The sequence below is a fragment of the Arachis stenosperma genome, chromosome 5, assembly GCF_014773155.1.
Source record: "Arachis stenosperma cultivar V10309 chromosome 5, arast.V10309.gnm1.PFL2, whole genome shotgun sequence".
Lineage (NCBI taxonomy): Eukaryota > Viridiplantae > Streptophyta > Magnoliopsida > Fabales > Fabaceae > Arachis > Arachis stenosperma.
This window is the reverse complement of record NC_080381.1, coordinates 87,646,689-87,659,837: the sequence shown is the minus strand read 5'-3', so window position 1 is coordinate 87,659,837 and position 13,149 is coordinate 87,646,689.

Genomic DNA, 13,149 nt, shown 5'->3' with positions numbered 1-13,149 from the left:
ATTTTCATTCATATGAACTGTTTTGTTGCTGTTTATTTTCTGGGACAATCCAATTTTAGCCGGAATGCTGCCCAAATTTCTGTAAAATGTTTCCATTCTTGTCTTGGTTTTGGCATTTTCAACTGTGCTTTCCTTAGATTCCCCTAAACCAATTCATGAATGCCAGGGCACGCATTCTTATTCTCCTTGATCTCCTGGTTCATAAATTGCATTTTTGATGTTTGATTCCAATTTTTGCTATTTCTATATCTATATGAATCAACATCAACCTGTTTTCCTTGTTTGATTATGAGTTACCTGTAGCTTCTAATTATGAATGCTTGTTACTTAGAAACTTATCCTTATGCCACTTACCCCCATTTTTCACTAACTCACTAATTTTAACTTCCTAAACTCTTTTTCAATTCTAACCAAACCTAACCTTTTAAAACATTTTTCCTGGTTTCTCACTATTCTCTTTAACCTTCTAACCATGGCATGATGATCATTCTTCCTAAATAACATGAATTCTAAATACATTATGGATTGTGCATATCTTTTCTCGGATTTCAATTCCTATACAATCTTTGGTGCACATTGCTTAACTCAATTTTCATTCTTTTATTGCCCCTTTACCACTATGTGCTTATTTTATTATTTTCCTACCTATTTTTCTATTCCCATTATATCCTTGATTTCTGTCTCTCAGGATGTCTGACACCCAAAGAAAGGGAAAAGGAAAGGCAACTACTGGCAAATGAAAAAGAGGTGAATCCTCTATGTCTCTCATGGAACTTCTGCATGATGACTCCTGGCGGGACAAGCACTTTACCGCGCAGGAGAAGGCTGACCAACTCCTCCCTGCCAATGATTCCATTAAGTTTGCAAACCGATACTGTGAGCTGAAGTTTCCTAAGTTTGCTACCTCCAGAAATCTGTACCTGGAGAGGACCTTGAAAATCCCAGAAGAACTACAGTAGTACACCTCCGATTAGATCAAACAGAGAGGCTGGTTCTTCTTAGAGCGAAACTTGAATGAGGTAAATGCTTCCTGGGTTAGAGAGTTTTACTGCAATTACTTCAAGACTTCCCTGGACACCGTGCATCTCAGAGGGAAACAGATACTGGTCACTAAAGAGGCCATTGAGGATATTTTGCAGCTTCCGCATAAATTCGATAAGCCTGATGGGTACAAACAGGCTGAGGAGGACATGTGTTTCATGAAGTTTGATTGGGATGCTGTCAAGGCAAAGATAGCCCTTGACCCTACTGTTCCATGGGAAATGGGTTAGGACACCACCATGCCTAAGGGAATCAAGCGGATTTACTTAAATGATGAGGCTCGGCTATGGCATCAGATCTTGAGCAACTATGTTATGCTGAGTACCCATGAGACAGCGATACCAGCCGCTATGATCACCCTCCTTTCGTGTGTGATGGAGGGTAAGGACCTGTATCTGCCACGTTTTATCTGGTCCTACATGGCCAGGGTCCACATCCGAGGCATCTCCCTTTTTCGTATCTGATTACCCAGCTCGGACATCGAGCTGACGTACCGTGGGAAGATGCTGATGAGAGGCCACCTGCTGCAGAGTGCAGGAAGATTATTCCTCACAGTAGGAACTTTCTGGCCTTGGGCTACAGACCTGATTTCCTTACTCCTTCAGATGAGACAGCTACACCTTCAGCTGCCCCCTTTTCTTCCACTGCTGCACCTACCCCGCCCACTGCTCCTCCAGCTACTCATGAGCCTATTTACCATTTGGTGCATCAATTGTTCGCCCACTTGGACCGTATGGAGCGTCACAGCAAGCGACGCTATGAGCACCTCAAGTTGATGATCCGGTCCGACGACAACATCCCCTCCGAGCCTGACACCCCTTCTGATACATCTGAGGCGGAGGCATTCGATCACGAAGAGCCGGCACCCACACAGGCTGCGCAGGCAGGCTCAGAGCAGGCTGCACCCCAGCAGGAGGACCCACCTCAGATTCAGGCTGCAGACCCTGAGATCCCTATTCAGACAGCCCCTCCTCTACAGCAGCCAGATCCTCAGACCACCACCACAGAGACTCCAGCTACCCAGCCTCCCAGTAATGACACCCCTTCACACACTGCTTGAGTGAGCATCGGGGACAATGCTATTATTTAAGTGTGGGGAGGTTGCCATCTCTGGCATATCTTTATTTTGGTGAACTACTACAAACTCTCTCTTATTTGGTTCATTTTTTGTATTTTTTTGCATATTTTTTCTTTTTGCTTTTTATTGTACTTTTTGTATTTTTTACTTTGAGCTATATGTATACTATTTTGGATATTTTAGCTTGATTTTTACATTAGTTTACTAGTTATATTTTAAGTGGATTAATTAGCATATTTTACCCTTTTTAGTATATAATAGTTGACTTGATTGAAAATAGAAAGGAAGTAAGCTAGAGACTTTAACAGAATCAATCAAGACACCTTGTATATATAGCATTACATATTAGTTAGTTAACAATATTTCATCAAGGAGAAACACTAGAACTTTAAAGACACCTTAAGTTTTACATTGAGAATAATGGGAATTTTTAACTAAACCTGCATGACATATATGAATGATATATGATTTTTGAGTTAGAGAACACGTAACCTGTGAGTTTTGAGCTTCATTGTATGGTTACATTTAAGTCATAATATTTTATTCCTGTGTGTTTCGCCCTTCTTATTTATTCTGGTGTTCTTTACTTTGTTTTAATCTATATGTCCGATTATAGAATATAGATACATGCCAAGAAAGTGATTGAGGCCATTGTTTGATTTTAGCTCACTTATCCCAAAAAAAAAATTTAACCTACCTTTTACATCACCCTTGTTAGCCCTTTTGAGCCTTTAAATCCCCTCTTGTTTTATAACCACATTACTAGCCTTAAGCAGAAAAACAAAATAAAAATCCCAAGTTGAATCCTTGGTTAGCTTAAGATAGAAATTGTGTATTGTTTAAGTGTGGGGAAACCTATTGGGAACATGGATGATGAAAAATAGGGTAGAAAGTTGAAAAGAATAAAGATGTTCCAAATTAAGAATTTTTGGGAAACATGCTCATGTGAAATTAAAGTAATTAAATTACCATGTGCATTAAAAAAATTTATTTTATTTGAATAAAGGGGATACAAGAGAATCCCCCAATTGCAAAATGAAAACAATGCACATAGGATAAAAGTTAAAATAAGGCATGAGCATGTAACATCAAAAGTGGGAAAAATATGGGAAAATAGGTAAAGAAGCTTTACTTAGGAAGTATGTATGTTAGGTGAGATCTTAGACTAATTAAGGATTCACTTATCAGCTCACTTAGCCTTATACATATATCCTTAACTTTACCTTGACCCCATTACAACCTTAATTAAAGACCTCATAATTTTTGGTATGTCTATATTCTATAATTGTTGATTGGTTAGATGAAGAACAAAGTTGTAGAAAGTAAGGATAAAAAGAAGAATAGAGTGATTAACTGATGTGCTATAGACTTGATAGCTACGATTTTAGGAAATTACACGATCGGCAAAAATTCCTTCCGGCAAGTGCACCGGTTATCGTCAAGTAAAAACTCACAATAGAGTGAGGTCGAATCCCACAAGGATTGGTTGAATGAGCAATTCGGATTAGAAGTGTGTTCTAGTTGAGCGGAATCAAGATTTAGATGAGAATTGCGGAATATAAAATTGGCGGGAAATGTAAATGGCAAGAAATTGAAAGTGCGGAATCTTAAATTGCATGAATAAAAGAGCGAGAAGCTAAATTGCTGAAATTAAAAGGGGATCGGGGTGATTGCATGAGTTTAATTGCAGAATGTAAAGAGAAAGTGGTAGATCAGAAATGGGGAATTCATTGGGTTTCAGGAGATATTGAGATCTCCGAATCAAAACATTTTTATCCCTTCCTCAACCAATGCGTTCATTGAATTTTGCTTGGCAATCTTATATGATTGGATCCCAATCCCTTGGCTCACCAATTCTCTCTAAAAACAAACAAATTCCCAATCCCTTGGTTTAAATGTTCATAAGAAGAGATGATGTTCGATCACTGATTATACCACACAGTTTCATGAACCACAATTTGGTAGGATTACATGTCACAATATCCATCCAAACCCCAATCCAATTCACTGTGAGAAAGCTTCTCTAGCATGAATCCTCCATTCCTTTCCCAAGGTTCCGAAGGATTCCAAGTATGGATAGTTTCTTTCCCAAGATAACTAACCAATGGAATTAGATCGAGAAGCTTTCTAACAAAATTCAAGAGAAAAGATTGAAGAAGAAGATAAAAACTATTATTGATTCATTGAATTACAATAGAGCTCCCTAACCCAATGAAAGGGGTTTAGTGAGTCATAGCTCTGAATTCAATTACAAAAAGATGAAAACTAGCAAAATGATCCAAAGTTCTCCGATTCCATCCTCTCAAACTTAAATTCTATCCTATTTATACACTTTCTAAATTGAGCTCCTGTTGTGTTTCTTGGGCTTTGAGGCCTTTTCCTGATTTCCTTTTGCCTTGGGTTTATGATCCATAATCCTGATGAGGCTCCTGATCCAATTCTGTAACATTCATTGAGCAAACTTAGTGATAATCAAGTAATGACACATGACTCAACAAATTGAAATTCCAGACTCATCAATTCTTCAGGCCCAATCCCATAAACCATGATATTCAATTGGGTTTCATACCAGAGTATGTTTAAGTTAATGTTTGTGCTCAAATGCTAACTTAAACTGCAATATCTTTGGCCCAGAAACCTTTTCAAATAGTGGCGTTTAAGTTGCAGTTTAAACTTAAACTGCAACTTAAACGTTGGACACTCCTGGAGGTGGTATAATTCAAGCACGTTTAAGCTTCAGTTTAAGGTTAAACTGAAGCTTAAACGTGGAAATGGAAGAAGGCAACCACGGAGGGTAAAGTAGTCGAACACGTTTAAGCTTCAGTTTAAGGTTTAAACTGAAGCTTAAACGTGGAAATGAAGAAAGCACCCTGGAGGATGGAATTGGTCGAACACGTTTAAGCTCCAGTTTAAGCTTAAACTGGAGCTTAAACGTGAAAATGAGGAAAGCAACCCCTGGAGGAAAATTGGGTCGAACACGTTTAAGCTCCAGTTTAAGCTTAAACTGGAGCTTAAACATGGAAATGCAAAACGCAACCCTGGAGGGGAATGGTCGAACACGTTTAAGCTCTAGTTTAAGGTTAAACTGGAGCTTAAACGTGGAAATGGCTCCCTGGTGCTTTCAATTCTGGCGTTTAACTTCCAGTTTAAGGTTAAACTGGAGGTTAAACGCCACTTTCAGCCTTTCCTCTGCTTTCATGATTTTGGCGTTTAAGCTCCAGTTTAAGCTTAAACTGGAGCTTAAACTCCACATGTGATATTCAAGCTTCCTTTATTGATTTTTGTTGCTTCCTTGCCTAGCCTCTTCTTCCCTGAAATCATCCAAACAACTGCATCAAAGTCTTGCAAAATTTCATGAGAAATCTTTCATTCATAGCATTCAAGTAATATAACTAAAAACTCATGAAATTTGCATCAAAATCATACTGTTTGGATGGTTTATTGCTTTGTTATTCATTTAACCATTCTTGGTTACTTTAAGCTCAAGAAAATGCATAAAACAACTAAAACTAACAGAAAAATGCTAGTGAAACTAGCCTAAGATGCCTTGGCATCATTAACCCAATAAACACTGAGTGACTAGAGAGTAACACAATATCCAGTGAGGGTTCAATAGCTCATTAACGTATATCTCTGCTTAAATTATTAATTGTCTTGCAAGTTTATAAAATGTTTTTCTCTCCCATCTCAATTGTAAAGGCACTTTATCACTATCTAAGGCTTGGCTATATATATATATATATATATATATATATATATATTCCTTGAGAATGGGAATTAACTTAACTATATGCAAGCTTTATATACAAGTGAATAACAAATTAGAATTGCATGATGCATCATTCCTTTAGTTAGTTGTATTTAGATTAGATTGCATTGCATGACATTCCACCACTTTAACCTTACTTTTTACCTTGGATTTAGCATGAGGGCATGCTATTGTTTAAGTGTGGGGAGGTTGATAAACCCATATTTTATGATATATTATGTGCTTAATTTGCGTGATTTATTCAATCCTTCACCCACTTATTCATGTAAATTGCATGGTTTTACTTTCCCTTCCTTATTATGTGATATTTGTGAAAAACATGTTTCCTATGCTTTGAAATTAATTATTTTAATTACCCTTTATTATCATTCGATACCGTGATTGGTGTGTTGAGTTGTTCTAGATCTCCCAAGGCAGGAATGGCTTAAAGAATGGAAAGGAAACATACAAAAATGGAAGGAAAGCAAAAAACAGAGTTTGTGAAGAAACTGGCAGCGACGTGACCGCATGGACGACGCGGCCGCATGCCAAGCGCGAAGAAGTAGCGACGCGGCCGCATGACTGACGCGACCGCACGATAAGGAAAACTCCAATTGATGCGACCGCGTGACCCACGCGGATGCGTGACAGAGGCCACGCACCAAAAATTGCAGAAAACGCTCATAGCGAATTCTGAAGACCTTTTTGGCCCAAATCCAAGTCCATAAGGCATAGACCAGAGGTTATGAAGTGAAGGAATGCATCCATTTAGGAGAGTCTCCAATTTTTAGTCACTTTCCATGATTTAGATTTAGTTTTGGAGAGAGGTTCTCTCCTCTCTCTCTTAAGATTAGGATTTAGGATTTCTCTTAGGTTTTAGGAGTGACTCTCAATCCCAGGTTCAATGTTCTTTTACTTTATAATTATCTCTTATTTTCAGATACTTTAATGCTTATATTAGTTATGTTGCCTATTTGGCTTATGCTACATTCATGTTATGATTTTCTTTGAATTAATATTATTTGAGGTATTTCAGTTATTATTGCTTTCTTTTATTTACATGATTATTGCTTCCCATCTGAAGGCATTTTTATTCCAGTAGGTTTACTTTTCCCCTTTTGGTCTTGGTTAAGAAATCAGTAACTCAGGAATTATCCAATTCAACACAATTGACAATTGTTATCTTCGCTAATTGAATTGAACTTCAATGATCCCAATTTTTTTTTAGAAAATAAATAGGATTCGAAGATCAGACTAATTAATCCCTTGACCTTCCCTTGCCTTAGTAAGGGTTAACAAAGTGGAATTAAGATTCAATTTTCATTATCATTGATAAGGATAACTAAGACTGGACTTCCAATTTCTCAAACCTTGCCAAAAGTTTATTTTACAGTTATTTATTTATTTTACCTGCCATTTAAATTACTTGTTCCTCATCTTTAAAAACCCCGATTTACAATCTTCATAACCAATAATAAGAACATACCTCCCTGCAATTCCTTGAGAAGACGACCCGAGGTTTAAATACTTCGGTTATCAATTTATTTAGGGGTTTGTTACTTGTGACAACCAAAACGATTGCATGAAGGGATTTTTGTTGGTTCAGAAACTATATCTACAATGCGACTTTATAAAATTCTTTACTAGCAAAAAATCCTAACGTCAAAATGGCGCCATTGCCGGGGAGGTGCTGGACGCACAATCCCTATGACGTGACCGCATCGCCGATGCGTCCGCGTCATATCCCAATATTGGCCATTCACGCGATCGCGTCACCCACGCGACCGCGTCACCCAGAGTTTTGGCAAAATACAATTCAAACAGAGAGTTGTGCGAATGCGAGGCTGCACTCGCGTCACTAGCACAAATCAAGTGACGCGATCGCGTGACCCGCCTGTCCGCGTCGCCAGACCTTATTGCGCACCACGCGGCCACGTCACCCACGTGACCGTGTCGCCAGCGTCGCACACCTTAACCTAATATGCCAAAATATTTTATCTTTTCTTCCCCAATCCTAATTTTTCCTCCCTCCTTTCTTACTTACTTCTTTTTCCCTTCTTTCCCTTCTCGTTCTTCTTATCTTTCATTTTCTTTTAATTAATTGCATACTTTCATTCATTGTATTATTTTCATTGGTGTTGGAATTTTATTTGGGTCATTATTTTTTCTATATTTTTGTGGATTATTTGACAATTATATATTACTTTTTAAAGGGTTGCTTGCATGTTCAATTTAATACTTTCAAATAGCTTATTTACCATGTATGCTATGTGTTTGTGAAAATGCCCGTATGGCATTGTGCACTATTTTTAAGATTTCTTTTAATCTACTACTATAAATGCTTGCTTTCCACAAAACCCTTTTTGTATTTTATTAATTAAATATAATTGTTATTACAAACATGTTGTTAGTTTGAAAGACTTGGTAATCTAACTTGGACATTGAATGCTTGATCTATGCTACTCATGCCTTTGCCAGCATGCCAATAAACATCTTACATTTAACTGTCATCACAAGCACTTACTATATTTCCATTGATGACTTTTCACATGTAGTTATGACCATGTGTTAACATCATTCTTCTTTACTGTGCATTGATTACCACCTTTCCCACTCTCTCCCTTGCTGGATCCCCTAGCTTTACTTGTTACTTTCCTTTTTCCCCTTTCAGGATGGCCACCAAGAAGGGTAAAGAGAGAAAGCTACTCCCAAACCACCGGCAAGGAAAGGAACACAAAGAGCACTAGCTGAGGAACTACAACCCCCATCTACCTGCACATCTCAGCATGCACCGAGGACGGTGCAATCTTTAAGTGTGGGGAGGTCGATACTGATCTCCACGGGTTAGTTAGTCCAACACTAATTTTTGTTTTTCATTGTTGCATTTGCATGTTTGATTGCATGTTTATTTTTTTTGTGCATATTTTACCACTTGGTTAAAGTAATATTTTCTTTTTCCAAAAATTTCTATAGTATTTCACTAATTTGAATAAAACTTTTTGAAAAACTTGTTTGAAGAAATCTTATTTTGGAACATGGTTTAAAGCTCGAACACACAAAACCAGTGAGATTTTGAGCCTATTTGATTGGTTGCATTTTATCAACCAATATTTTATTTTTGGTGTGTGTTTCTCTCTCTAAAATTGTGATCTTTGTCTTGATTAATTCTATATTTCCATTGTTTGATGTATGCATGCACTGATATGATTGAGGCCTTGTTTCACTGAGCTTACATACCCATATGGCCTTACCTTTTATTATCCTTTGAAAACCTATGTTGAGCCTATTTTACGCCTTGTTCTTTACTTTAGCTCATTACTAACTCTAAGCGGAAAATAATAATGTCCTTAATTTGAATCCTTGGTTAGCTTAGACTAGTAAAAAGTGCTCATGATTTAAGTATGGGGAAGTTGGGGTTGAAAATATTTGGTTTGAATAATTGGGTGTTGTATATTTTAGTAAAAATGTGCAAAATAATGGTTGAGCATATGTTATTGCATTCAATACTTTAATCATATGCATTGAGAAAAATAAAAAGAAAAAAAATAAAAAAAGAAAAAGAAAAAGAAAAGAACAATTAATAAAAGGGGACAAAATGCCCCAAAATAAATAGTGAAATCAATGCATATGAGCTGTACTCAAAACTTGGAATGCATAAACACGTGAAAAGCACAGTTCATGGGAAGTTAGATTTTGTATTTTAATTAAATAGATTGTCCTAAGTTAGGTGGAAAGTTTATGTTAATAAGGATTCAGATTTTAGTCCACATGGCCAAATACAATCCCACCTTGACCCTAACCCCATTACAACCCTTAAAAGACCTCTTGATTTGTGTATTGGTGCATTAAATTTTTGTTGATTATTAGATGAAGAGCAAGCTATAGAAAGCATGATTAGTAGAGAATTGAGAGAATTGACTCTAGACACTTGAGAGTTAGAATGATATACACCACCAAGTAAGGGTTCAGCGCTTAATTCTATGTTCCCTGCTTTCATGAGCTATCTTCTTCTTGCAAGTTATTTGTATTGTATTTTGTGATTTGAATTAGTGAAATCCAGTTCATATTTATTCTTGAAAGATTTATTTACTTTTTTACCAAGTAGGTAGAATCATTTTAGCATGTAGTTGCATTCACATTTATAGGTTGCATTGCATGAGTCTTGCCCTTCCCTACTCATTTATTTGGTCTCCTTGAGTTTAGCATGAGGACATGCTAATGTTTAAGTGTGGGGAGGTTGATAAACCACTATTTTATGGTTTATATTGTATTTAATTGAGTGGTTTTATCAAGCTTTTCACCCACTTATTCATATGATTTGCATGATTTTACAATTCCTTCCTAGTTTAGTTCTATGATTGAAAACATGCTTCTTTGGTCTTAATTTAGGTAATCTTAATCTTCTCCTATTACCATTCGATGCCTTTATCTGTGTGTTAAGTGTTTCAGGCTTTATAGGGCATGAATGAGTGAGAGATTGGGAAGGAAGCTTGAAAAAATGGAAGGAACACAAGAAATTGAGGAGATGACCAGCGAGAAAGGACGCGTACGCGTCAGCGACGCGACCGCGCAGAAGAAAGGAATTCACAGTGACACGGCTGCATGGCTCACGCGACCGCGCTGATTAGAAAAGCACAAGTAACGCAGAAGCGTGGACGACGCGAACGCGTGGCAGGGAAAAACGCGAATGATGCGTCCGCATGGATGACGCAATCGCGTGACATGCGCGATCTGCAAAATTACAAAAGTCGCTGGCAGAGATTCTGGGCCCCATTTCAACCCAGTTTTTGGCCCAGAAACACAGATTAAAGTCAGAAAACTTGCAGAGACTCATCAGGCTCTCATAATTCACGATTTTAGGATTAGATGTAGTTTTTAGAGAGAGAGGTTCTCTCCTCTCTCTTAGGATTTAGGATTTTAGGATTTCTATTAGTTTAGTTCAATTCATCTTCATTCCAGGTTCTATATTCCTTCAATATTTATTTTCTACTTTTATTTACTCTAATACTTTTATTTGTATTTGATTTATGTTGCCCAATTGGCTTATAAACCTTTCCATGTTATGACTTGAATTTATATTTAGACGTAGTTTGATTGCTTTATTTACATGAATGCTTTTAATTTAATTTAGATATTTTTCCTTTTGGCTTTGGTTGATTAATTGGTGACTCCTGAGTTATCAAACTCATTATTGATTGAAAATTGGCATTCATCGAGAATTGATTCGAGATCCAATAACTCTAACTTTTCCCAAGGAAAGACTGGGACTTGAGGATTCGAATTAATTCATCCATTTAACTTACCTTCATAGTTAGAGGTTAACAAAGTGGGAGAAAAATTCAATTCTCATCACAATTGATAAGGATAACTAGGATAGGACTTCCAGTTCTTATACCTTGCCAAGAGATTTTATTATTGTTAATTTATTTTACTTGTCATTTAAATATACCTGTGCCCATTGCCCAAACTTCAAAACCCCGATTTACAATCTTCATAACCAATAATAAGAACATACCTCCCTGCAATTCCTTGAGAAGACGACCCGAGGTTTAAATACTTCGGTTATCAATTTATTTAGGGGTTTGTTACTTGTGACAACCAAAACGTTTGTATGAAAGGACTTTTGTTAGTTTAGAAGCTATACTTGCAACGGGAATTTATTCTAAATTCTAGACCACGCAAAAGTTCTCTCATCACCCATCATTGCCATAACCACAACTATGATAATTATCATGAATCAATCTCGCCTAGTCAACCCCAACCATCGAGGAATAAGTCAAGTAATGAGCGGATAATTTATACACTTTTTGACATTGTTTTTAGGTAGTTTTTAGTATGTTTTAGTTACTTTTTATTATATTTCTATTAGTTTTTATGCAAAATCCACAATTCTGGACTTTACTATGAGTTTTTGTGTTTTTCTGTAATTTCAGGTATTTTTTGGCTGAAATTGAGGGACCTGAGCAAAAATCTTATTCAGAGGCTGAGAAAGGACTGCAGATGTTGTTGGTTCTGACCTCCCTGCACTCAAACGCGTTTATCTAGAGCTAAAGAAGTCCAATTAGCGTGTTTGCAATTGGGCTGAAAAGCTAACATCTTGGGCTTCCCAGCAATGTATAATAGTCCACACTTTTCCCGAGATTTGATGGCCCAAACTGGCGTTAAAACGCCCACGAGAGACCATTTTCTGGCATAAAACGCTGGAACTGGCACCAAAACTGGAGTTAAACGCCCAAACTGGCATCCAAGCTGGCATTTAACTCTAGAAAAGACCTATGCACGTGTAAAGCTCAATGCTCAGCCCAAGCACACACCAAGTGGGCCCCGGAAGTGGATTTCTGCACTATCTGCACTTAGTTACTTATTTTCTGTAATCCTTAGAAACTAGTTTAGCATAAATAGCACTTTTTACTATTGTATTTCATCTTTTGATCAACTTTTAGGACATATTTTCACATTTGGGAGGCTGGCCATTCGTCCATGCCTAGACCTTTTTCTCTTATGTATTTTTCAACGGTGGAGTTACTACACCTTATAGATTAAGGTGCGGAGCTCTGTTGTTCTTCATGAATTAATGCAAGTATTATTGTTTCTCTTTCAATTCACGCTTACTTCTTCTCTAAGATATACTCTCGTACTTAATTCAGTTAAGTCAGAATGAAGGGGTGACCCGTGACAATCACCCACTATCTTCGTTACTTGCTTAGCCAAGATCCGCGTGCCTGACAACCACAACCGGTCTACATGATGTTCAACGTAGTCATTGGACGACAGCCAGAGTATAGACTCTTGGGTCTCTGATCCACGGATTTGACTTGCCTCTCTTGACAATAAAGCATTCGAAACCATGAGATTAGAACATTCGTGGTATAGACTAAAACCAATTGGCAGCATTCTTGAGATCTGGAAAGTCTAAACCTTGTCTGTGGTATTCCGAGTAGGATCTGGGACAGGATGACTGTGACGAGCTTCAAACTCACGAATGTTGGGCGCAGTGATAGTGTGCAAAAGGATAGAGAGATCCACCAACATACAGCTTGCCATGGAAGGGAGCACGCATGATTGGATGAAGACAATAGGAAAGCAGAGGTTCAGAAGCAACAAAACATCTCCAAACGCTTATCTGAAATTCCCACCAATGAATTACATAAGTATATTTATTTTAATTTGCATTTTATTTATCTTTCAATTATCAAAACTCATAACCAATTAAATCCGCCTGACTAAGATTTACAGGATGACCATAGCTTGCTTCAAGCCGGCAATCTTCGTGGGATCGACC